This window comes from Pipra filicauda, unplaced genomic scaffold (assembly GCF_003945595.2).
Source record: "Pipra filicauda isolate LSUMZ 115617 unplaced genomic scaffold, ASM394559v2 scaffold130_size2058158_pilon, whole genome shotgun sequence".
Lineage (NCBI taxonomy): Eukaryota > Metazoa > Chordata > Aves > Passeriformes > Pipridae > Pipra > Pipra filicauda.
This window is the reverse complement of record NW_024103774.1, coordinates 1,623,590-1,651,584: the sequence shown is the minus strand read 5'-3', so window position 1 is coordinate 1,651,584 and position 27,995 is coordinate 1,623,590. Positions and strand designations below refer to the sequence as shown.

Genomic DNA, 27,995 nt, shown 5'->3' with positions numbered 1-27,995 from the left:
TTCCTGATGAAGACAGGGTAGCTTCTTTTCAGAGTGCCTTCTTTCCTTTTGGGGGAGTGTGCAGTCACTTCCTAAAAATCTAGAGTGGAGGTAATTATCATAAAAAGGTCTTTATTGTTATCATATACCACTTTAGCCCTCAATTTCTTTTAAAGCAAACAGTGATCCTAAAGATTCTAAACAACGGTATTTCCAAAAAGAGTATGGGATCATCTGCTGTGAGGTGGAACAAAGTTCTGAGACGCACAACTGCAGGAAGCATATAGAGAACTATTTGATAAAATAAAGGTTTTGGCCATGTGGGGGTAAGAATTTGGAAGTCAAATCAGCATTCATGCTGTGAGGAATGGATTGATACATATATGATTATAACAGCCTTAATTAAACCTTTCCTGAAAGTGCCAGGATGTCACTGGCCACTAAACTGACTTTTTATTGATGTTTAATAAATGGTAACAACACCTTTTGACAGACTCAGCCTTAGTCAACTGTCCTATGTCCAAGAGAAGAGAATGAATTCCTGTCACAGATTGGAAAGTTGTCTCTTTATGGCAAAGCACAGACCACAGGGGAGGGTTACTTACATGCTGACAGAGTGCTCCCTGACATAGGCCAAATCCCAGCCAGCACTTAAACCAGTCTGTCATTCTTCATATGCAAAATACATAATGTACACACATGAAAGCTCTCTAAAATCCTGCTGATGCCTTCACGGTTTATGGAACAATAGAGTCTGATTGGGATACAGGTGCCAAGTGTTAGATAAATACCTTGGCAATAAAGTATTTAAAGGCAGATTTATATCTTGTACCTGCAGGTATGGACATCATTGAGGGGCGCAAAGGAGACTATAGGCCACTTTCTCCCTTTGCTTTTTTCCTGCTAAGCCATTTAAGTATATTTCCCTCATTCCCTCATAAAAAGTGGTTGCATGACCTCTCTACCATGCTGGTTGCAAAGCATCATGTGGATACTCCCTTTGCTTCCCAAGGAGGTTATGACTCAGCAGGCAGGGGGACTTCATGTCACACCAGTGGTTCTACGTCTCAAAGCACATTGGTGCTACTTAACACAGATCTGTATTTTGTGCACCGAGTGTGCAGACTCGTCTTGCACATGGTAGAGAGCACCTTGTACGTTGCATGTTTGTGCTCTCCTTTAACAGGCCGTAGCTCTGGTGTAAAGGAGGCATAAACAAGATGAATCACGTTGACTCTGCACTCATAAGGCTAGAAGGAAGCAAGTTATAGCAGTAAGCTGCAGTGATGTTACAGCTGCATTTCTGTGGATTACCATACCAGACATCTGCATTTTACCTGGTTTTTTGATTGTGACTTCTAGAAAAATGTACCTGCCACCTGGAAAAAGGAGTGCTTGAACCTTTATTTTAGGGTAGGAGAACTTCTTTATTAATTTGGGGTTTTTTACAGGCTCCCTTGGAACTTCGTTTTGAGCATATCATTGCCTATATACTTACTTAACTTCTTTTTCCTCCACTATGAACAAAATATAATTTATTCTGTGAAGGAAAGTATTGAACTTGACAGTTGGAAAGATATAATCTTTGAAATTGGAGAGTTTTTAAAACAGGCAGTCCCTTAACTTTGGGAAATCTATTCCCAAACAAGGTTACAGAGTGACCTTTCCCCTACATTGTCCAAAGAGCTCAAAATGAGATGGAATTAATAACTACTGAAAAACAAGACCTTTAAGCAATGATATTGTCCTAATATCTGTCAAGTTAGCCCCTATTTCCCTAGCTGCAGCAACATTTGAGCAAATAACAGATGGGGATGATATCAGGGCAAATAATGTTTGTTTGCTTTTGATGATATTTCCACAGTTTAGGATAGAACTACGGGTCTCTTTTAATGGTTAGAGAAATCCAGTGCTGCAAATAGTCATTTAGAATACCACTTAGATTGATTAACAGAATAAGGCAAACTTTCTGCTAACATGAGAAATGAACTCTCAAATATTTCCCTTTCACTCTCTTCTTACTTTAGAAAAAAAGCTATCACTATGAATAAGATAAAAAAAAATTATCTTATGCCATTATTATTTATAAACAAATATGTCTTTTTGCATGTGTGTGACAAAACTTTTCTGCCCACATCAACATCTGCCTAAAAGCGGATGTGTATAGCCCCTGTATGATCATAGAATAGGACAAATAAGATAATTAAAACATTGAAAGGAATGTCATAGAGTTTATCATCAGGAAGCTGGAAATAGGAGGCTACATATGCAGCCTTACAGTGCAGCGTTACATAAAATATTGAAAACAGGTACATAAGTATTCTGCAGTTGCAGTTTTCTTTCAGTCCATTGCTGTTTTCCTATTGAGTAGTTACTGTTAGACTTGATACGGGTACTGACCCAAGTTGTAATTGAAGTGAAACACTCAGCTTTTCTTTTGATCCGTACAAAATATGAGAGAGTGAGTTATAAGAGCTAAAGAGGAATAAAGGGAGACAGGCAAAAAGTAACAGTTTGGGGTTTTGTGGATTTGTTTGGTTTTGCTTTGCTTTGCTTTGCTTTGGTTTTTTTAATAATACAGCAAGCTACACTCAGCTTCTTAAGAACAGATTTTGTTTGCACAATTAACATTTCAGAGTTGGATTTGGAATATTTTTTGGCCTGCTTTTCTAAGGAAATGTGGCATATGGAATTGCACTGTCCATCTGCCAGCTTTTCAGTCTTCCACTTCTCCTGCAGGGATGTTTATGCCTGCTGGCCATGTTCAACCACGATCAAAGACACTGAATTTCTTAAGATCATTGAAAATTGATGGTGGATAAAGGAGAGAGACTAGCATCCTTGCAACCCCCTGGCATAATCACAACACATGCCACCTCTTCTCAGCTGGTTACTATGTGACTCAGGCACATGCCACCTCCAGGAAGGGGCTAATAATTCAGAAGGGTTTAGAAAGTACTCAGACGGTTGGACTTGTCACAGGGATGCTCATAGATGAAGCAAAAAACCTTAAAATCAATATGCAACCAAACTTCAATTGGTTTTTTGCTCATTATTTTCTGTTGGTTTAATTCTCTATTCAGAACTTCTTGGGACAAGCTGGGCTACAAAGGTCCTTGCTTTATCTAAGTAAGAAGGAAGAATATCTTTGTCCATCTTCCAGAAGGTAGGAATCACAACAGTTAACAGAGATTATATATTTCTCATCCATTTTATTATTTCCCTTTTGTGTCTCTTGTAGACGGTTTGTGAAACTTGGAGGTCTTTTAATTGCTGTGAAAAATACGAGATCATTTCATCATAGGGAATGTCTGTGCATGGAAGAAAGTTTATCTGTGTTAGTAACTGGATGTAATTAGAGGAGTATTTGCTGACTGAGTGGCAAGGAATATCTGCATCCGTTTACAAGAAGTGGAGCAGCAGATTAGAATTTCAAATTAAAACAGAATGGCTGCTCCCAAGTTTTTTGAAAGTAAAGACTTCAGAGCCATGATTGTCAGCCTGTGTCAGACCCACCTTGGCAATGATATTCCAATCTTTTTCCACAGTGTTCATTAATACAGGGATCACTCCCTTTATTTCTTATCTAGAAATGAAGGAATTCTACCAATTTCGTGATGTAGTTTAAATGCTGTGGCTTTGTCAGATTCCTGTTCTTTGTTTTTTCTTTGCTCTGGTCTTAGCTTGGATGCCAGCTCTGACCTTATTACAATTCCTCACACCTGTCCAAGGGCCCTGCACCGGTGTTTGTCTTTGGCCTTATTTTTCCTCTGAAAAAATATGCTCTACTGCTTAGTTTCTCTGCCTCTAACCTTTAGCCCTACATGACATTTGCCTTCAACTAACCCCCACAGTAATTAATGTAGAATCTCTCAGTTTTCCCAGAGTTCAGATCTGATTACAACCTTAATAAATCACTTGTTTGCTAGGATACTCAGTATTCTGACTATGGATTCTGACTTGTCCTAATCTCATCTCTGTGGCCTGTTTTCATACCCCATACATCTTAACATCTTAACATTAAACTGGCAGCTACTCTTTTGCAATGCAGTGTTCTAATTTTCTCTTTTGAGCTTTCCTGGCAATCTGATTTATTTATGAGATTTCAGCAATGTTCTTAAATCCAATGTATTGTAAATAACAGTGTTATTATTGATGGCAACACCAGTTTTGATTGTTATAATGCAGAAAATAAACACACAAATAATAACAGTGGAAGGACATATTGTTATACTTGATACATGACTTTGTAACAAGGAACCTAGTTTTTCTTTTTTAGAATTAATAAGTATGTGTGTGACATAAAGCTCCCATTTCTCTTATGTAAATAAAAACAAGAAGAAAAAGCAACAGTTTTTGCTGATTTTCAAATTGTTGCAGATATCTACAAAAAGCATGTCTTTAATGTCAAGCAAATGCAATTAAAAATATTCCAAAAAAATAAAACACTCTAGTCTTAAAAGACATGGTGACATCATAGACAGAGGAACTAAGACTTGAACCTGACTATAATTTAATAGTTTTCCAAGATTTTTTTTCCGCAGAAAGTGCTGCATTTCCTGAAAAGGTTTTGTCTTTCTTTTAGTTCAATGGGTCAATTTTTTTATTTAGATTTATAAGTATAAAGCTCAGAGATAAGACATCTATCAAACAGGGTCCCTGTATTCCAAATCTTGGCTCTAGAGAACATCAAGTATTACTTCATAACTCCATTTTAAATGTAAAATAAATGCTGAGTATTGATTTTTTTAACGTTATAATTGGAATATAGAAATAAAATGTTACAAAGGAATTAATTATTTCACTATTACAAGTTATCTATTCTAATGTTGGAAAGTAATGTTTGTCATTCGCTTATTTCCATTAGACAAATCATATTTTTACATAATGGTGAGAAATAGTGCCTCTGGAAAACACTTCTGTATATGAGGGAGCAAATTAGAAGCAGCTGAAACCCCTATTGTGTAGCAGTGACATCTCTGCCAGTTCTGCCTCGAGTGCTATAAGAAGTGGTGTGTAAGAAAACTCATAGAGCAGAGGCAATTAGGATTGAAAGAGAGAAAAGCTGAAAATTATCAGACAAAACATTGCAAGGTCAGGATGCCAAGGCAGATTAAGGAATGTTAACAGAGGCAAGGATAGCTGAATACTGACTATAGGGGAATTTTGTGACATTTGAAAATAACATGTCTAAAACCTGTCAAAGCACCACATGGTTCTTGGGATGTTCTTATATCTTCTCAGAAAGATTTAGTAAACTAAATCATAAACAAATGACATGAAGAAATAAAAGCTGCAGGGGAAGAAAATTATCTGTGTCTACATTGTTTTGACAGTACTAACAACAGCAAAAACAAAACAGTATGTAATTGTTTGTTAGGGGAGCATTTTTTAAAGTATGAAGGAGCTTTTGTATGAGAACATGAAAAGTTGAGGGCTGGCATTTGCAAGGACACTTAAGCTAGAGGTTCTCTTTCCTTTTGCTAGAGGAAAAGCTGGGTTGATTTTGTTTGTTTGCTTGCTGTTATCATTATTTTCTCCTCTACAAAAGCCAAAACAAATCAAACAGTTCCCTGAATTCCACTTGCAAGGGTCTTAGTGTTTCTGTGTTCATTTTGGTTCCACATCAATCTGTGAGTGAAACTTTTGCAATTCTTCTCCCCCACCAAATCTCACAGACAGAGACTCTTTCAAACAACAGAAGAACTAAGAACCAAAAGATTATGGTGCTGTTGTGTGTTGAGTGAGAATGAAGTGAAGTTTTTCTTCTAAGACTGATTCTCCTATCAATGCATAATTACCTGTTAGCATACAGAGGAGCTATTCCAACAGAGAATGATGTACAAAGGTAGTTCTACAGTACTTTGTCCAAATGTCCTTCCTGAGATTTTCAGGAACTGAGCTGGATTTTTTACTATGATACTGACACAACAAGCACTGTCCTCTCATTTGGCTGGAAATTTCACTCTCCAATTGAGGAAACAATGTGTTAAAAGTTTAGTAAAAAAATTCTGTCTGAGATGGTATTTTCTTAAAAAAAATGAACAAACATGCCTCAAAAAACTTCCTTCAGATAAATCCTACTAGCTGAAATCTGGATAAAGATTCAGAAGATATTTTTCTGCCTTCATATTTTTAAAGATGCGAATGTGTGTTTGTAAATTCAATCATTTATTTAAATTACTTGGGCCCAGATGACAGGCATGTCATAAGGCATGTGCTGTAACATTTCAAGAGGTAAGCCTTGATAATAGCAGTCAAACCAGTCAAAGGAATGTGATTTTCAATTTCAATTTTGTTAAGAAAATATCCGCTCCATTCTTGAGCTGGAAAATCTGTTCACATTCAAAGAATGCTTTAAAATTCCTGTGACTGCCCTAAGTATGTTTATGTTGCATTTCAGAAACCGAAAAGCTATGCCTGATGTATACATTTACCCCAAAAATGAAGGGTTTCCAAAATAGATCCAGGGTACAACAAAAAATCAGAGCAACTATGTATTAGACAACATTATTTTTTAACATTATTGAGAACAAAATCCAATATATCATTAGGGGACACTATGCATATGATCACAGAATTGGATCAAGGCGCATTTAAAAAAAACCCTAAAAACCCCTCCAAACCAAACCCAAACAAATTGTGTCCACTTACTTTGCTAAAAATCCTCTATTTGGAAATTTTAGCCATTGCTTCCATTGAGTGCTGAATTATTGCAGTCAAAACTTACTCTGCAGGAACATAGACATGCCATTTGACAGAAAGATCCTAGATCCTAGGACCTAGGATGCTGTTTGTGGTCAAAATTTAAGGAGAAAAGCAGTTGAATGACAGGTACAGTTACTTGGCATATGGAATACTCAAGTTTGAGTCTGTGGTATCTGCTCTCAATAGAGGAAGGAATTAAGACTGGCCTCTTAAGTAAGTATCATAGTTGAAATTGTTGCCCTTTCTCATTAGGAATTTAAGCATTAATCACTGGAAAATATTAATCTTTAGAAAAGGGTAGTTATGACATAGTGATAGGGTAGAAATATTTTTCTTAAAGGGTTGGTTTGATCGTAAAGCAAAATGAAGGAAGACATTTCATAAAGCTTCAAAAAAATCAACCTCCTTCCCTCCAAAAATCTTGAGGTATATTCTCAAGTTTATTTATCACATTCTTGTCATAGTCAGCTTTTATCAGCTTTTTTATGACATATTAAATATTTAATGAGAATTGCTGGATTAGGTTATTGATTTAATTTTGCTATGTAATTATTAAAGCTACAAAATTCTAGCATGGCACCAATGAGTAAGTGATATTTTTAGACAAAAGAGATTATTTCTATATTAAGTAATGTGCCTTATTAAGAACATGAATATTTAAAGGCATAAGACATTAATAAGAGCAAAAAGCACATTATTCATTGTATTATACCTTCTTTAGAAATGCAAAAATGAAAGCATGATGCAAGCATGAACAATTAATACAAGAGAAGACTTCTGTTCTATTCTATTCTACTCAACTAAATGCATAAAGACCATTGACAAACAAATCAAACAAAACATTTAAGTATAAACTGTATGGAAATCTGTGATCACACATTGAAGAGGAGTTGGATTAAAAGAAGATGAATCAAATTTAATATGTGGATTACAATTAGGAAAAAGACAAATAGACAAATATACATCAGAAGCATGCTGTTAGTGCTTGCAATATTCTGAGTAGCTGGTCAGTAACACAGAATTAAGACTTGAGTAATAACAGTTAAAACCAAGGCTGTATGACTTTTAACTCTAGTATTAAAATCCTAGTTTCATCATAACTTTTATGGTCAAACCTGAATTTTAGTTTTGCAGAACTCTAGTTTGACTCCACTGTTAAATCTTTTTCAAACTCACTGATTTTACAAGCGATTCAAATTTACACTGAAAGTTTATTAAAAATCTGGAGTTTCAAAAGTGAGAATTTTCCACCCAGATTCTGATTTTGAATCATCCTTGTGAAATACAATGGTCAGATGTGCTAATCATTGCTTGTCTGATGGCAAGATTTAACGATCTATATTAGGATACTGTTTATTTCTTATAACGTGAGAAAAATATAGTTTTAGTTCATTTGCGTTCATGAAGAGGTGCTTCCATTTGTTTCATTTATAAAAATTAAAAGAGAAATAGTAATGCAATTCCAGGGCTTTCAATACGAAGGCTCTCTGTGTGCAAACCTCTGAACAATGCTTTATGTATTTCCTGCTAATGTATGGCAAAAGTGTATAGACATGGAAATTAGTTCTTATGAGGTGCTCTTGTCAAGAGCAGTGCAGTGCTCCCTGTAAGCAACCTGGCTTGCTGTAGATAAATGAGATGCAGACCAATACCATAACATCACAAAGAACTGCAAGTGCTTTACCTCATGTGATTATATTGAAGGCCATTACTCATGTCAGCTATTCAAAACATTACAGCACAACTCTCTTAGCCATTACCATGCCTGAGTGAAGCATGACAGTTTCAGGCGGTGCAACAGAAGTGAGAAACTTGAACGAATCTGACTTATAGTTCACAAAATTTCAGCATGCATTGCCCTTGGTGCCACATTCACTAATGCATCCACAGTGCAGCACATTAATCGCATTAGGTTATGCATCAGTCCAAATCTATTGCCTCAAAAGCTTATTTTCACAGGCGAGCATTGGAAAGAGGCTAATGACCTTCTTTAGTTTCGTCTAGAAATGTTGTAACAAGGCACAGGTCAGTATTATGTGACTATTAGCATCAGAAGTCACTTCCTGATATTATAATCTAGGTTAGAAAAAAAAATCCCTGACATAAAAATCATAGAATCATAGAAAGGTTAGGGTTGGAAGGGACCCTAAAAGTCATCTAATTCCAACCCCCTGCCACAGGCAGGGACACATTCCACTAGATCAGATTGCTCAGAGCCCCATCTAACCTGGCCTCGAACACTTCAATAGATGGGGCATCCACAACTTTTCCGGGCAACCTGTTCCACTTCCTCACTGCCCTAGAGATGCCCTAGAGACATCTTCCTCAGCCTACCCTCTGGTAATTGTGTGCCCCAGCCCCTCACCATCCCAAAGGCACTGAACTGGGCCCACACCTCACCCATCAGTGTCCTTCCTGGACTGAGGAGACCAGGAGGGGACAGAGGAGACAAGATGCAGTCACAAAAGTGCCAGAAAAGAGTAAAGCACTTTTACTCTTTTTTTCTTGTTTTCTTGTGTTTAAAATTTTTCATTGTGTAATCTTGAAAAGAACTCCTAATGGTGCAGCTAGGAGGGACCTTGATGCTGAAGGCCAGCACTTGGACTGCATTGCCAGCATGACACAAGGAGCCCATTGGGATTCTTTGCAAATGAGTGTCTTCAAAAATAATGACAGTTGGATGCCAGGACAAACGTGAACTGTTGCACATTGCCAAGAGGTATCTTCCAGGGATAGTTGTAGGGGGAGTTATGGGAGGCCACCAGTGCTGATTATTCCTGCAGGCATGTTACTAGACTAGCTAGAGTCCTAATCTAGTTTGACTGCTGAGGTGTGCCTGTCTCCATTTCAATCAACCCCTTCCCTCTCAGCTTGTGTTTTCACATAGATTGTGCTTGGAGGATTTTAATGATTAAACTTTTCTGCAGAACAGAGTGTTATAAGATTGCCAGTTAATCCAGGAGGTTTTGGAGTTCTTCACAAATATTCCCAATGCAACAAATTTTTACTCCCTGTACGAATTACATAAAGCTCAGATTTTTGCCCTGCATAGACAAAATCTTATACAAGTGGCTGAATTCACACCCTGGAACATTTTCCTCAGACTGTGACCCACTTATGGCTGCACAGGGGAAGGAGGGAAATAGTAAATTTGCTGCCCTAATGATCAGCTATAAGTGGCATGGAAAAACATAACGTCTGTATGCCTGCTCTTTCCCCTAAAAAGAGCTCAAACAGAGGAGTTAGGTTTGTGTTTAAGATTTTCCAAATCCCAGGAGCTAAGAGCAGCTTTCTTCCTAAATCCGCATGAAAGAATCTCTTAAAATTGCACTTCTGCCTCCAGCATCCCAAAGGAGATACTGTATCAGCCATATATTAGCAATCTGCTGTTGCAAACTACCATTATCATCCAAACACCACCCCTGTTTGTGGAAAACACCCAGCTCATAGGAATTGAACTCACTCAAGAATATTGTTCTCTTCCACGTTCTTCCTCCTTGGCTAACAAGAAATACAACCGTGGCAAAAACCCAGGTGCTGTTCCTTCTCATTCTGTCTTCATAAATAGAAGGTTGGCATTCCAATACATTTCATATTTACTTTTGGGTTGTGTTTCTATCTTGTGGCTGAATATCAAGCTTTAGTCTAAGGAAAGCAGAGTAATAATTTTGATTTCAAATAAAGGGTAGCATATTGGAAATATTCTTCATAACTAGGCTTTGATTTATGCCATTGGCAATGTTATCTCTTCCAGCACTGAGTTATTAGCAAATAGTTAGTGGTTAAAAATGTCCTAAAACCAGACAGCTAAATTCATTCATTAACTGTCTTTATGTATTTGTGAGACAGCAATATCAAGGGAATCATGGCTACTAGTTCCTTGAATACTTCAGGCAATGATGTTTTCTTAAAGAATATGCATCTCCACTTGCTTTTGAATGGTAGATTTTGTCAGCTTCCTACATCCACTTTTCTCACTTCATGGTGTCTAAATTTGAGAGAAGGAAAAATAAAATTTTTATATGTTTTCTAGAATTTTTGCAGGATGACCACTGTTTTATTTGTAATGCCTTATAATAAGGACTTAATGCTGTCTTTGCTCATTAACTTCATGACTCATATCTAGTCCTCAAAATACTTGTCTTGCCAAGAAAATCTCTATTTCTCAATAAGGCAGCAGAAGCAACAGAACTACTAAATGAATTTAAGGAATTTCTAGGTAGGCCTGCTCACATTCTGAAGGGATGAAAAAGACTAGAAGGATAAGGCAGGTCCAGCTTAAATGGAAAAGAGGGAAGGAATCATGGTGCGAATGGTAAAAAGCTGTCAGCAAAGGAGGGAATTGTTTCCTTGGGGGGGGAGAAGAGGTATGTACACACTGCACGGGAAGATAGCTTTTATAGACATGAAGTAGTTACATAATATGACGAAATGCAGAGAGGCAGAGCTCTAGGGCACAATCATTCTCTACTAGCAAAATGCTCGTTCATGCAAAAGACATTTTCAAACCACAAATTAACCCAGCAGGAATAGAAATTGCAGCTGTAAAGAAAAAAATGCCATACTCAGCATTAAGGTTATTCTGACTGACAATGGTGTGTGTGAGGAGTGTTTCTCTTCAGCTCCATATTCCCCACCTATTAAACAAGACAGGCAACACATACAACCTTAAACCAGGTGCGAGTAAACACTGGGACGATTTCTCCCTCCAAAATTTTGTGTCCTTTTGTACTTCTAACCTGATTTCCTAAAGGAGTAATATTTATTGTGATAGTGCTGGCAGGATGTTCATTAACCAGTTTCATGAACTTTCCCTCTCTTTCCAAAAACTGTGAGACCTATTCACTAGTTTTTATCAAATTTGAGGAAAAGGTAGAAGTCTTACAAATCCCTGTATGTTTGTGGACCAAACAGAATAGACCTACTCTTCTCCTGGAGAGAAGACAGGCAGAACTCACTGGTTACGCTAATGCTTGACAAAAGTCAACTTGATCATAACATGTTGTGATTTTTATACACCAAATTAAATATATATTCATAACTTCTGTGCACACTATTGAGGTGGACTAGATTGCTGAATGGCCAGGATATTGGGTATGATTTTGAGGGGAGAAAAATTAAGAAACCACTTTTATAGAGAGGTGATCTTACTGAAGCCTCTAGTGCTGGGTGCTTCTTTTTGAAGTATTTGCATTATTAGTGTTTCCAAGGCCAAAAGGAAATCTGCTACAGGTGTAGGAACCAACAGGCAGAAATGTGTGAGATGGAGTGGGGTGGAAAATGTCAAATTGTAGTTTCTCGAACATATTTTCAGTCATAGAAAATTACCAGTCCTTCAGCAGCACCTTCTAGACATCAAAACGAGTGCCTTCAGAAATTGCTTCCCTTTCTTTAATTCTATTTACTTTCCTTCTTGTTTTCATATGTCCAACACAGTGTGTGCTCTTAGCTGTGGGTGACTAACTCGAATGTTTTTAGGTTTCTCACCCAGCTTGATTTGTCATGCTCTTTGATTCCATGTGTACTCTAATGGATGCTTCATGTGTTTCATTCAATTTTATATGTTCTCTCAATTGCCATCACATCTGTCCAAGTAACCATACTGTTTCACAGGTATCTATTTTTTCATTAATACTTAAATGATTAAATAATACATTAAAAATAATCATTTGTGGTAATGCACAGATATAAAACATGTAAGTTACACTTTTGACATTTTACTTACAAAAATTTTAGCATAAGAAGATGTTGACCATCCAATGAGAATGAGAGGAGAAGCTAAATATTTGATATCTATAGAAGGTACCTTCTTTTTCCATTATCAGCATGTAATTGGCTAATTTCTATTTCTTATTTCTATATCAGCATATTCTCTCTTTATCAAATTTCAACACTGTTGTGAAGGTGAAAAATAAAAAACTGTTTTCTAAGTGTAAGTCTAATTAAGAAGTCTGAGGTTCATGGAAAACAATACACAACTTTCCTGGAGGTCCTTAGAAAAAAAAACTTAGTACTAGATAAGAAATCAGGAGAGCCACTGTATTTATTGTGTATGTTGATAAAACTTGAGAATGCATTAAAAAAGAGCAAAAATTATAGTAAGAATAACGGAACAAACCCATCTCATTTCTAACAACAAGCGGTGGCTAGGAATATAACCTGTAATAAAATCCATAGGTCTGTCTAACAACCTGATAAAATGCTATTACATATTGTAACTTGAAATGCTTTGTTTTCATTACTACTTTATCACTTTACTTATAACTTACTTTCAAATTGAATCTGCTTTCTGTACCCCAAAAACATGCAAAATAAGGGAATTTTATGATTAAATTAATAAAAGCCTTTATTGTGTGACTATCTTATTATAAATTTCCTTCAAGTTGCTCAATTTTTAAATGCTCTGGTGGCCTTTTGTAACATGTCCTGGTTCATAACTGTACTTAATCACTGAAATAACGTGTGATGGTGCAGTAGTTGATGAAAGGTATGAGCTTTAAGATGAAAGATACATTTTCTTCTGAAAATGAGAGGTACAATCTTTAAGAGTTCTGAAAATGAATGCAGAAAGTTGGATAATTTATAGTAGCCAGTTGAAGGTTCACTGAATTCGCAAGAGGGCAAGAAACACTGTAAAAGGTTAGTGTAAGATGAAACTGCCTTCCATTTCTATCCAATTTATTGAAAACAATAGATGGCTTGAAGCCAGTAAGTCTAAAATTTCTAATACACTCATACATCTGAACTGCTTGGAGGAGCAGCATCTTATGTGAAATTGTTTGCACATCTGGTAGTACAGATTAAACAATGTTCACATTATGTAGATGCTTCTATACAGTCTTAACTTTTCTAATGAGATCTAACCTATTTTTTCTCAAGGAAGGTATTTCAGTATTACTTTGTTGTTACTGAAATTAATAGTACCAACCTGTGCACATTTTAGAAGTTATTTTCTCCAGACAGATTTGACCGATTCTCATTAATATGAATATTACTTCAGTGCAAACAGATTTTACAGTCCTGGCTAACCTCTGTACCAAAAAGAGACCCAGACCAAATTGGCTGAAAATGAATGTTGGAACATTACCTCTTCATTTGAGAAACAGCCAAAAGTTTTCTTTTTTTTTTAGCATAACCAACAAATATAAAGGTACAAGTGATTAAATAAATTCTGGGTTATAATGACCAAACAAATAAACTTCCAAAGCACTGTATTTCCTTTCTGATATTTTACATTTTGTTTTTCCCACATGCAAAGTCTTGTCAGTCATCACTTTTAGCTCTACAGTTTACGCCATATTTTATAAATGCCAGCATTTTGTGCATAATTAGACTAGCACTGAAATTCAAAGTCACAATGAACTCAACGCTAATTTTGACACTCACTTATGCAGAGACAAGATTTCATCTGGAGCAAAAGGAGGGACTTCTCAATGACTAAACATGCAGAAAAGAATATTTTGCACTTCAATCAGATCTCAGGATCTGTTTACAAGATGCTGGGTAAAAAAAACTATTGAAAAAATAATAAACTATGTAGATGTAGAAATTAATGGTTCTGAGAAAGCCTTTAACTGTTACTACAGTAATATTAATTTTTCCTGGCATTGAACAGGGTATATTATCATTAATTTTAGATGCCGATACAAGTCCATTATGATAGCAACTTCATTCTTTGACAAGGGTTTGCAATTAACTTTAACTGAGGACACAAAGTGATTTGATGGAAATCTGGTAATTTTACTGAAGTCTGATCAGTAGGAAGCAAGATGCCACCTCTAGCATTGCCAGGTTTAGTTCTGTATGCTCTCTTTTCATCCATGAAATGCAGCACGATTGCTCTGCAACTACAGTCTGACAGTTCACAGGAAAAAGCAGAATTGCGGGAGGCTCTCCAGCAATGCAAGAGCCTTTAGAATTGCTGGTGCCTTATCAGGCTGAGTACAGTTTACCTACAGACAGCCCTGCCTTAAGGTAAACACAGCCTTAACTCAGCAGAAAGTGATGTTTGTGCATTAACCTAAAATGCCCCTTATGATTTTCTTTTGCATTGCAGGGCACATTCTACTGATTTCAGTGGGATCAGCATTTCTTGGTGAGTTCTGTCATGACAGGCTTTCATTTCAACGTATTAGAATCATGCACCAGTTAGGTTTTCAGAGTTGTTTTTTTCTCCTGAGGAGGAACGTGGGACAAGACATCAAAAGTGTATACAAACAGATGCAACAGAAGATATTAACTCATTGGAGATTATCCACTCACTAAGTGGATAATTACCCCGACTGAGGGAGCTTACATAGCTCTAGAGAAGGTCAAGTTATTGAGACAGAAAGAGAGAGAAAAGGATTGATGCTGTGAGATATAGAGCATGTTCAACCTCCCTGACATGCCTTTAAGAATAGGTGGGCTCTTCAGGACCAAAGGCAGTCATGATTGCTGCAAAGACACACGGTAGAGCGAAATTAGTGCAACTAACTTTGTGGATCAGGGCTGTCTAGTATACCTGCCTTTGAAAGATGGAGTGTTGCATTTGTCTGGGAGCATGACACAAAAAGGCTCAGAACAAATGGGATTTCTAATTTCCAGTGAACTTATTTAAAGTTTAATAAACCTTCAAAGAAGAGAGTTTGGTGCATTTGGGCTATTTAATTCTTTAATCTTGATGTTGGCAGTTTCTCAGTGTTTGTTGATGGCTGTGCTGTCTGGTGATCTGCCAAACATAAATACTGTGCAAAAGAGTCTTTGAAAATGCACTGAGCAGTTGCTTCTGGTTCATATTTATTTAGTTAGTTTTTTGACGTACACATCTTAGTATTTTTCCCCCAAAACATGTAGAGATTAATGTGTGCTCTAATGAAGAAAAAATATGTTTTACCTAAATTTCTTTATCATTTGTATCTGTACAGTGGAATCAGTTTTATTACCCTTGATTAATACTTAAAAACATGCTACTTCACCAATCTTTGCTATCCTTGCACTCCATAGGAGTAGAGTTTCAATTGCTATAAATCACCTCATCATAATATTTTACCTAATTCAATCTAGAGACGAGGTTATGAACTTAACCTATTATATTTTTTTTCCTTGCAGAGAATTAACATTCAGAATTCACTCAGCTAGGTAGCCAGTTCCTTTTGGATACTTATCTGAGCTGATTAACCCTCCTGTGCTGATGAGTTGATGAGAAACCTTAGAAGAATGTATTTACTTCTGATACTTTCAGCCCTCATTATCCGGAAAATCATAGTCCCATTAGAATAAGTGTGAGTTTTATTACTGACTTCAAAATTTTATTTCACCAGAAGACATCTTGAAGGATTGACAAGCTAAAACAGGTTTCTGTTCTGGACCTAAAGTATATCTTGTGTTAGAAAATAGTAATAAAAAAAACATTTTACTGGCCAAACTCCCAGTTTTGGCCTCTGCTAAGATGTGGCTGCAAACTGGAAGTCCTTTCTAATGATAGCAAGAGATGAGATAAAATCAGAAGCATTACTTATGGGAATGTAGCAATTTGAACTTTTGGAAGCAAAAAATGGCAAGAATTTGATACTTCTGAACTGAAATCTTAAGGACTGTAGTAAATACAAAAAAAAAAAAAAAGCAGTGAATGGAGAAAAAGTGACCTTTTCACTGTCTATAGGAACTTTGTGTTGAGAACCATATTGTGTCCCTCCAGCCATCTCTTATGATTTCCTGAAGGATAGAGACGAACTTCCAGTGTCTGCACAAATACTGTCCATCAATACAAACTGATCTCTATTCATCACTCAGTCCAGTCATACCATCCTTTTACTGTTGTGCTTCATTGCACATATTGCATGACAGTGCTGGCCTCCTGGACAAGGCTGCTTAAAGCAGAGTTGAATAAAAATCTGCAAATTGGGCTGAAGTGCCACAATTTGTCACCAGCCAGGTGACCTGTCCAGTCAAAGCTCTCAGAGGATGTACTGGTGGTAATAGCATTAAAGGGCTAGCCAAACAGTCTTTACAAGACTGTCAGTGATTTTGTTGCTGGAAGCATCACTCTTTTGGCTCATATAATGTTGCAGTGTATTTAAAGTGTGTTATTTGTTCTTGGTACCAGAGCCAGTGAAATTATCAACTGTGAATAATTTATGTGAAGAATTCTGGCAGTTTACATCCAAAATTTTAGTTCCATGAAGACCGGTATTTCGCACAGATACAAAGCAAAAGCATGTGTTTCAAGTAATTTGAAATTCTTTTTCTCTAGCCAATAAACTGTGTACGCACACATATAACTAATCTGCCTGATTCACCAGTAGCACTTTGCTACAAAATTGTATTGAAGTCATTCAGTGGTACAAGGGAATTAGTATCTTCTCACTTGTTTGACTGATGGTTTGCTTTACAAGAATCTGCATTTTGGGTGAGATTTTCCAGAGTCAGCAGAAGTAGTCAGGCTTTCCAAATGTGCTCTCAGAGGTAAAACCACTGTGCATTTCAGTGGGCATATTATGCCATGATGATTTTTCTTCTCCCACCTTTCACATTTCTTATCTTGAGTTCAAATGGGGTAAAAGTTTGGTTTTCTCATCGAAATTTCCCTTTCAGAATAATCGCTTCTGAAACAAAAGTCAAGATTATGAAAGGTTACAAAAGACTAATACTTTTCCATGGTAAGCTTTCTTCGTGACAGAATCGGTCCAGCAGAGGATCATGGAAGTTCAATTCCTGGCCCTGCACAGGACCTCCCCAAGAATCATAACATGTGCCTGAGAGCATTGGTCAAACACTTTCTGAACTCTGTCAGGCTTGGTGTTGTGACCACTTCCCTCGGGAGCCTGTTTCAGTGCTCAGCCACCCTCTGGGTGAAAAACTTTTTCCTAATATTCAAACAACCTCCCCTGACACAGCTTCATGCTGTTTCCTCAGGTCCTGTCACTGCTCCCCAGAGAGTAGAGAAGACAATAGTTATGTAATACGGAAAAAAAAAATGTTTATCACTTCCTTCTATGCCTTACTTGCTATGTACACACCTCGGTGGAGGAGAGGGGATTTTTTAAATTGCAGTTTCCTCCACTTAAGGCAATTCTGAGATCACATTTCCTATCTACTGGCTGATTCAGGTGAATTTACTATATCTCTGAGCTTTGAAGCCCTCTGGAAGAGTGAATACATCCTCTACAGCTTCCTTGTGTTGCGAAGTTTCTGCATTCAAGGCAAGCCAGTTATATTGCTAATTCTGGAGGAAAGGAGAAATTTTTTATATTTTTTCTCTTTGAATTACTGAACAATGGGTGTGTGCTGGCCACATGACTAGGCATACTCTTTCACTCTTTACACCTGTATTTCTATAATACTCTTTGTTGGGCAAACCAAAGTCATGTATATTTGTGTATACTTACAAGACAACATTGTTTAATTTGCACAGCACCTGTATCTGGAGTGCATATGTGTATATTTATATGTATAAATTGGTGCATATACAAATACATTTGTAAATTCTACTTAAATATCATCCCTAATTAGACATATTTAAAATTAGACATATTTGAAAGGAGAACCATGTTTTCCCCTTGAGTTTAAATTATAATTAAATCTAAAATTTCACATATTTTGTCCTTTATTGGAGAAGGAAAATAGCACCTTACTGATAGGAAAAAGCAACTTTAAGTGTTTGCAGTATTTCATAGATACCCACAAACCAGAAGTGCTTCCCTTGTGTAAACAGGCTGCTGACCTTTTAAAGCTCATGAAGTAGAGTGAAAGGTGAAGTGTAAACATTTTCTGGTCTTTGTCAGAATCATGGTACTTTATCTTCTATTTACCTTCTAAACCTTCACATAGATTGCTCAGATGTGCCATTCACAAGCAGTCGATTTTTCTTCATTCTTTATTGATCATAATGGCTGGCTGCTGCATTTAGGAAAGTCCTGACATTGATGCTTCATTGAGGGCTGGGGAAAGATCCCAAATAATTGTGTCTACTGATGGGATGCGGCTAATAAGATCATCAGGAACAAACTGGAACTTCCTTATTAACATCAACAAAACAGCATATCTCAAGACACTTAAAATCAAAAGGAGTTTCATGAGCTACTCTAGGTAACTGGGGTCCTACCTCTCATAAGTACATTACAAGCAATAATAATGAAGGACGCGTGTGACAGAATTTGGGAAAGATAAACAAAGTAAGTGGACATGAAATGCAGTTTATTGTGTAATACAAAGGGCAAAACTGTCCACTCACTCTTCATTGCTATGTGAAAGAAGTGAAATGGGATTCTTGAGTTCTCTGCCTAGACGAACTGCATGAGTGAGTGGTATCCAAATAACAGTGTTCTTTAGCCTGTATTGCCCGTTCCCTTTATAGATATACCATTACAGCATCATCAGAATCTCTATTCCAGTTACAAGAGGGCCTCAGTCTTACATCTTAAAAAACTATTAGATACTGTCCATGCCATGACCTAAAACATTTTAGCTACAAAATTGGATTTTTAAAAAATGTATTCCAAATTCTAACTGTGGGCTCTTTGGGACTCTCCTTCCATCACTTTTGATTTATTCAGTAACAAGCCAAGAGAATAGCTGGTTATATTTTTGAAAAAGAGTGTATTTTAATACTTTTTAATGTAGTGAAGATTATTAATATATTACTTAAAATCCAAGATTTGCCTCATTTTCACACATTTTAAAAGGTTGCTGAAACTGCACAGAAATAATGTGCGAAATGGCTAAATGAGGCTATTATTTTCTTTTGTTATATGCTAATGAATTCATTAACAGTTGTTCAGTTATTATCAAGGGTATTCTGTAGTTGTTAGATTAGAAAGATTTTTATCTATTCTTACTGTGAATCTGCTCATTACAAATCTAACAAAAACCAGATTATTTCTTCTGCAGAAAAGTAACCCCCAAGCCCCCAAAACACAACCACAAAATGTTCTTGTAATTTCTTTGACTCTGATGTGTATTTGCTTAAGCTCTTCAGTTTGCTTTCTGAGACATCATCCAGAACATCACAATGTACTGTGTAAACTTGTCAACAGCTGTAAGCAAGGAATGGTAACATCAGTGCTGTACTTAACAGGCAGTGTATACAGGCAGTGTAAACACTAAGGGATGGTTTTCCCAGTTGTATTATTTGTCAAATAATCTTCCTAAGGCATAGAATAAAGTAGACATCTGTTCTATGCTTATAGGCTCAGCTACTTTTCCTTTAATGAGGGAAAAATTGCTTATCTTGTAGATGGCAATATTTTTTATTGCTTACAAATTTTCAACACTCATCAATGAAAACTTAAAGATATAGCCCATTTTATCAAAAAACCCTAGAAATATTTTGAAATTAATTCATTAATTAGCAATGCCTAATGTAGACATATTACAAGTAAACTTCATTGTTTTACCTGATGGGTCTCTATTTCATAGCTCTTCTTCTTCATCCTGTCTTTAGATTTATAACCCCTTCTATCTGTGAGCTATTTGTAGATAGGGGTTTGTTAGATACGTTTAAGGAACATGGTAAAGGTAGGTCTTGCTTCTGGGTTGAACCTTGTAGAGTTTTAGAAATTGCAGATGGGCTTCGTATATGACATAATAGGTGAAATTTATAGTACAATTATCCTTATAGACAACAAATGTCCTTTCTAGAAGGAAAATTTGTGCATTACATGAATGACAAATGCTAACTGAAGAGAAATGTCTTATACAATATTGTCTTTGATACCTTTCAAGTCTGTAGGGATGGTGTGGGAAGTCATAGGTGAAGTGAATTGTAGAAAAGTTGTGAGATAAACCCAACCTGTGGGGTGAGGAAGATTCACATTACTAGGCTTGCATGTGCTCTCATTCTGGCAAGTGTGAAAATATTCTCTAGACTGCTCTGTTTTCTCTCTGTTCCTATTACACAATAAAGACATGTACCCTTAATTTATAACTGGGTCAAATGCTAAATGCCATAATCATGTAAATAACCTCATGAGTGGAAAAAAGAGGAAGGTAAAGTTTTAGGACAGTCATTATCCTTTTGAAGGCTATGATGATGCTTAACATGTCTAAAAGTAATCCAGCATAACAGCTAGAGCATTCAGCACATGGGAGATTAAACCTCTCTTCTCTCTTGCAGCAGCAGCTACTTGACAGTATAGACAAACCAGGTACACTTGCCTTACTGTGATTTCAGCCTCTTTCCCCGGTGACATTGTTCTTTCCCTTCATTCTGAGATGCTTCATAAGGCAAAGCAGAGGCTCCTGTCAGGCAGCAAAACAAAAAGTAGCCACATAATCACGCTGTGTGGAAACACACCACATATATACAAAGGGCAGTCCTGCTAGTTATCTATCCCTTCCCACCTTGACACTGAAGGGAGTATTAGAAGATCAGGAGAAACTTTCCGTCCTGTGAGAAAGTGTTAGGTGTTGTTAAGAGAAAGTTCTTATACGTTACTTCCTGCCATGATATGCAGAACCCATCACGAGAGGTGGTTCAAAGGCACTGCTTGCTCTGAGATGAACTAAAATCTGTCCAGTGGAAAGTATTCAAGCAATGCAAGAGAAGGAACAGCAAATTCTGGATCATGTAGTATGTGGCAGAAAATACAATTGTTCCTAGACAACAGCTACAGTGCTGGAGTCCTCTGATTAAATAGTTTGCTAGAGGCTTCAGGGAGATTTGACAATGCCCACTTTTACAGCCTATTTTGACTTTCAGGATTACGTGTCTTCTGTAAAAGAGAAGTTACCATTCAGATGAAAGCAATGGGCTTAAGGCAGAAATTATGGGTGGAGGCTTCTGTGCTTATATTTGGGCAGACAGATGACACAGCCATAGAGGTCCCTTCTGGCCTTAAGAGATCTAAGAGTTGAGCATAAAAGATTATGGCTTCCCAGATAAGCTGGGTCAAGTGTGTAGAATAGATCCGGAGGGAGTCTTGAAAGCAGAGTGCTGGAGTCTGACAGGTCAGAAAGGGTATTTTTAAAAGAATAAATGAGTGTAGAGCTCCTGATATAAAAACTAGTCTGGAGAATTCACAAAAATGATCCATGTGCTTTAGGTATATTTGCTCCAAATTTATATGTGCGTTCCAATAAATTTTAAATAAATATATGATCATAGAGGGTAAATTTTAAACTTTCATGTGCAACTGATATTTTATTTTAAGCTCATGCATACTGAAACAATATAAAACATGTGGGCCAGAAGGCCTCTGAAGGCTTTGTTCTCTATGCCAGTTTAGACAACAAGATAAGTCACACAAATATCTAGCTTCATTGTTGCAGTTAAGACCAGACATGAAGAATTTCTTTATAAGAATGGGATGAGACAAAATTAAATTTAAAATTCCAGCATAGCATAGTCAATAAATTTTGCAAAAGTCTAATTTTTCAAGGAATCTTGCCTCAAGCAATGAACACAATGGGAAAGAGACTTTTTTTTTTCCAATTTCTAATGCCATTTATCTGTTTCCTCCATTTAAAGGAATTGGTGGTTCATCAGCTCTATAATTGCACCTGTCCAGTCAAGGACTAAAAGTATTATTATTTATGTATCTACCTGAGAAATTGTGGTGGACTGGCAAAAATCTGTAAATTAAAAATAAAAAATGTGTTATGTATGTACCAATGAACAGAATTCTAAGGAATAACTATTTGCTCATCAACATTACTAATAGATATGCTAATGTCATTAATTATTCTTCTATATATTTTTTTCCCTCAGTGTTGCAAATAACATGAGGAATGTCTGCAAAAGCAACTAAGAAGTGGTTTGAAAACTGTGCAGTGTTTCTATGTTTGAATGGGTACTAGGCAGGCTCCACCTATTTTAAATTGCTACTGTTCTCTCTTTAAAGCCATTTGCCTTTTAAAATTTTAAAATCCTTTTTTGTTAGGATGCTAGTCTTGATGTGATCCTGTCCTGTGGATATAGACTTACAAGTCCATTCCCTGTCAGTGATAGAGGTAAGCTGCAGGTATGATTTCTTTGTAATGCCCTTATGTAGGCTAAAACTTAATTATCTCTGTGTAAAAGCCTTCATAATTATCAAGCAATGGTGCCAAATTTAGGAAAAAAATTCCTTTGGAACTTTATTTTCGGAAATGTAATCATAACTGACATAGTGCATTTTTAGGCTCTGAAATCTATTGCATCTTTAAAGGGCTCCTCACAAAAGGATAGAGGATACTGAATACCAGATTGGGAAGGTGGAAAAAAAATATTGATAAAACCAAAGTGTGAGTTAGTCCCCTTTAGCAGCAACTCTAGGCTCATCCTCGTTTGTACCATCATTATACTGACATGACTTATTTTTTACTTCAATACCTTCATACTTTCATGTTTACCAGTGTTTGTGGCAGTAAATTCATGCACTAGAATAATCTCACTAAATGCAACTGACAGTCTATGTTACAGCAGATTCCAAGTCGAGGGAGAGATGATAGGCTAAAACCTCTGTCCCTAAAACCCATGTGCACACGGGGACACTGCTGCCCATGTGTTGGCCAACATCTCTCCTTTCTTTATGCTTTCTTTCCTGTGTCTGAGGTGGATAATAGAAAACAGAGTATGGCAGACATGGAGGTAACAGCAGTTGGGATGGGAGAGAGAAAAAAATATCTTGTCTGCTACTTACAGTTGTAGGAGAAGAGAACTAGGAGCTTTTAGGAGGGGAGCATACAAGGGAGAGAAACAGCCAGGTCTTTGCATTCATAATTCCAAGATCCTCTCCTTGAGGACACAGGAGGAGATATACAGCCTAGGCCCTAACAGGCTGTTGTCATATCTCTCTGGATTACATTTGGAAAAATTTTACCAACAGATTACTGAAAATATTGCTCTCAAACCTGGTTTCCAAGGAGAGAGACAGTCTAGCCTGGTGTTACAATTTCAGTCAAATACCACTTCATAACACCCAGTCCAGTAGGACAATAATGGAAATATTTTTGTCCAGTTGTAGGTGAGTTTGCTTGTCATTAGCCTGTTAAAGGTTCTTCTGAAATCCTTGTTACCTGTAAGTTTTTATCATTCAATATTTTCATTTATTTATAGTTTCTAAGGTTGAAATGTATGACTTCTTACATTCTTGTTTCTTTTGTGCTTTGGAAGCCCCAATGTCTACACACCAGTAACAATTTTCTAAATGTTTCTGCTTCCCAAGGACCTCTGTCTGACTAAAGAAACACAAAAACCAATCTTTTTGAAATGTGATGAGTTTTCAACCTTATTACCTTTTTTTTAGGCCCATAAATATATTCCCACAAACATTTGTTAGGCGTAGTTATGACAATTAGTCTCTCTTTTCAGCTATTCCTATTCCTAAATATTAGATCTGTGTTGAAAACTATGCATATTTGTTTTGCCCTGAAACTGCTTGCCACTTCTGTTGGCTTTATATAAATCTTTTCTTTTAGACTGGAGATTTCAAAGCACTTTCAGTGGGTTTTTTAAAGTGCAAAATTATTTAAATTAGTTTCTTTGGTTCTTTTTTCTCACTCAGCTTTTTTAAAAAAAAAGTCTTTTCAGACTACGTATTGAAGTTGGGAATTCATGCCCATGCTAGGGGAAGCATAAGAAAGAGTTTTAAGCTTCCTAAACAAAGTTACACTGAAGCATAGGCATTTTGTTGTGCCCTCAGTAGGATTGAATTTCATTCTAAGCACCAGAGACCTCAGAGCACTTTGAAGGCTTGCCAGTTTGTCATTAATCCCTGTGTTTCTCCCTCATAGTTTTCATATCCTCTGTAACTTTATTATCTGTGTTTCTCCTTCTACATGCCAGGGTCAATAAAATTCATGTGAGAAGTATACTATTTTGCCAGCCAGAAATATCATATTGGCTAGGATAATTCCATGAGACTTGGAAATGCTTATGAGACCTCTGTTTCTGTGCCCACATTACAGGCATGTCTGCTAAGTGAGAAATGCCAGCGACTCTTCCATGGCAATACACTGGGTTGACACTAAACTAGCTGCAGGATCTTTGGACAGATTGAATAACAGGGTCTTGTCCCACATGGCAAGTGGTTATTTGTGGAGGTGGGACAGGACAGCCATTGCTGGAGGTAAAACCTACACCATGTTCACTTCAATGTAGCAATACATGTTGAGCATGACATGCAGAATTGAGGTCAATTTGTCTAACTACTAATTCTCCTTGACATTTTATTATCAAGACATAGTTAAATCTCATACCAAAAAAAAAATCAGCACAACTAATTTTGCTTCCTTCAGATATTTTTCTGGATGATTCTCTTTTCTCTTTGTATGCATTTGGGAAAATATTTATTTTGGTCCATTATGGTTAACTTTTGAAGTCAGAAGTTGGATTAGATGTCCGCTGACAAAGAGTGTTCCCTTCCTGCTTGTCCCAGAAGAATCATAGAATTATATAATGGTTTGAGTTTCAAGGGAAATTAAAGGTTATCTAGTTCCAACTCCCCTTCCAGTTGATCAGGTTGCTCAAAGCCCAATCTAACCTGGCCTTGAACACAGGGTTGGGGCATGCACTGCTTCCCTGGGCTTAAGAGAAATGGGACTGTGACATTCATAGTATCCACCATCTTTCCCTGAGGAAGGTACCATAAATCCAACATTGTTTAACCACAGCACCACAGAGAAGGAGCAGATGGGTGTTTGAGGGAGAAAAATCATAATTTAGTATTTAAAAACATATCTTTTTTTAATCAGAAAAAATGTCAGAAAAAAATTATGAAAGCATGTAAATAAATAGATACTTGTTATAATAGGCCATAAGAAGACTCCCTGAAGTGAATTAAGAGATTTTATTTTTCCACTGAATTGCGCTTTAATATAGGTTCCCATAAAAACTGACTTGGGCTTTTACACAGACTTGAGAGGAGTATATGCTGTATTTAATAACCTCTGTCAAATAAAGGTACAAACCTAATTAAGCAATAAATCCATAAAAATTGTTACAGACAGTTAATGAGTGGTTTGAATTTTTATAACAGCAATAGCATATTAAAAAAAGCATTAGCTCTTATAGTATGGCTGAAAGTAGTTGTACTGATAAATTAGTCTTTCTGGCATTGCATATTTTAATCACTTGGAGCAGTGGAGATGTCCTTGATTTAGAATTTGTGCTATTATTCCTAAATTAAATGAAAAAAAAGTTCATCTAAGTATCTGTCTATATTTGTAAGTTATTAATTGTAAAAAAAAAAATTAGTTTTTCCTGTTAATGCTATTTTCTCAACACCACCAGCATCTCAGGCTCAAAGAGATCTAGATTTGATAGCAGCAAGTATACACCGAAATCATCTAGTTTATAGTTATGAATTGTCACATCAACTTTTTTAACAAGAGTTAAGTAAAGAGGTACATTTGCGTAATATCTTGATTTCAGGAATAAGGCATTACTTTCATCCATATGGCCTGATATGAATAAGTCATGAACATGTCTGCACTTTAGTTCAAACTTCGAATTAAGTCAAAGGGAGAGCATCCGTTAGGATTCCCTTCGTCCCCTGCCCCCTCCACCCCTTTATCTAATGTCTAGGTAACATAGTTGGCTGCTCCTTTTTCTTTATTTATTTTTTAGGAAAAACTATTAGTTATGGACCTTTTATTATTGCAGGTCCCTCACACTGAACAGGGCACACCTCCTGTTTATTTTCCTGACAAGCAGGGAATTGCACATGCTGCAGATAGTGGATTCCTCATTTCTAGCACTAGCCAATCTAATGGTCTTGGGGGAGCTAGAGAGTACTATCAGGAGCCCAAAGGGTGTTGCCAGTTTGGGACCAATGATCTCTTCTGGGGTCATGAACAGAATTAGGTAAATGAGAGAAGTTGCTGGTAGTTAGTAAAGGGGGGTGGGGGAAGTGGGGAAGGAAGATGGTTGCAGGCAGGCAGAGAATCACAAGCAGCCCTGAGGATTACATAGTCTCAAATCAGTGCAGGACATAGGGTTTAGACCAGCAAATGTCTTTGAACAAACCTCTGTATAAAATAATACTTCATATGTTGCTTTATGTTAATCATAGGCCTTTAAAAGACTTCATAATGGAATAAAGGACACCAAGCAATAAATCCAAAAGCTGTAAAAATCAATTTGTCACATACCCTATGATATGTCTATTCCTGAAATGCTTTTAACAGAGAGGAAGAGCCAGGTGGTGTTTTTATTTCTACCAGATAAAAATTACATGCAGCTGGTTTAGTTTGTCATCTAAATATGCGTATGTGACTTGTAGCTGTTGTAATATACTTAGTAATACTACTTTATACCCCTGCAGCATGTTGAAAATTGAGATATAAACCCTCTTAATGAAGCACGGCAATGGTTTGCCCAGAGCAGTTGTGGATGCCCCATCCCTGGAAATGCTCAAGGTCAAATTGGATGGAGCTCTGAGCAACCTCATGCAGTGGATGAGCAGCAAGGGGTTGGAAATAAATGATCTTTAGGGTCCCTTCCAACACAAGCCTTTCTATGATTCTCTTTTTATGAAAGTTTAAATCACCATTACATGACAAAGAACGACTGTATCCCTCTTGGAAAAGAACCTATGATATCTATTATTTTAAAATAAATAGTACACAGTTGGTTTATTTATTGTTCTCATCAGCTGAAAAAACCCTAATAAATACTGTGGGCAATTGCACTGGTTTTTGGTGGGGTGGCGTTAATTTTCTTCACAGTGGCTGGTATGGGGCTGTGTTTGGGATTTGTGCTGGAAACAGCGTTGATAATGCAGGGATGTTTATGTTATTGCTGAGCAGTGCTTACAGTCTGCTGTAAGAAACGACAGAGCCAGTCTTTTCTGCTTTTCATACTGCCATGTTGGCAAGGAGGCTGAGGGTTTGTGGGAAACTGGGAGGAGACACAGCTGGGACTCCAACTGACCCAAAGGATATTCTATATCATATCTATTCTAGATCATCATGCTTAGTATATAAAGTGGGAGGAATGGGGCGACATTCAGAGTTATGCCATTTGTCTTCCCAAGTCACATTACACATGATGAAGCCTGGCTTTCCTGAGGGTGGCAAACGCCTCCCTGCCCATAGGAAGCAATGAACTAATTCCTTGTTTTGCTTTGCTTGCATGCATGACTTTTGCTTTCCCTATTAAACTGTATTTATCTCAACCCACGAGTTTTCTCACTTTTCCTCTTCTGACTCTCTTCCAGATCCTGCTGGTGGGGGAGTGAGTGAGTGGCTACGTGGTACTTGGTTGCTGGCTGGGGCTAAACACAAGACATCTTTAATTATATCTTTTTTAGAACAAGAGCTTGCATTTGCTTATGAATGTCACAGGTGAAAAATCAAGCTTCTGCAGAAAGGTCATGAAGCTTTCAGAATTTGTTCAAGTCTCAAAG

General features: G+C 36.9%; 1 long non-coding RNA gene across 1 annotated transcript; it reads left to right on the top strand.

The window, feature by feature from the left end:
- LOC120322565 lies at positions 1-27,926 on the top strand. The gene is made up of 5 exons (XR_005562342.1): positions 1-90; positions 14,744-14,782; positions 22,548-22,617; positions 24,556-24,716; positions 27,807-27,926. It is a non-coding gene; the product is annotated as an uncharacterized LOC120322565 (long non-coding RNA).
- The last annotated feature ends 69 nt before the right edge of the window (positions 27,927-27,995 follow it).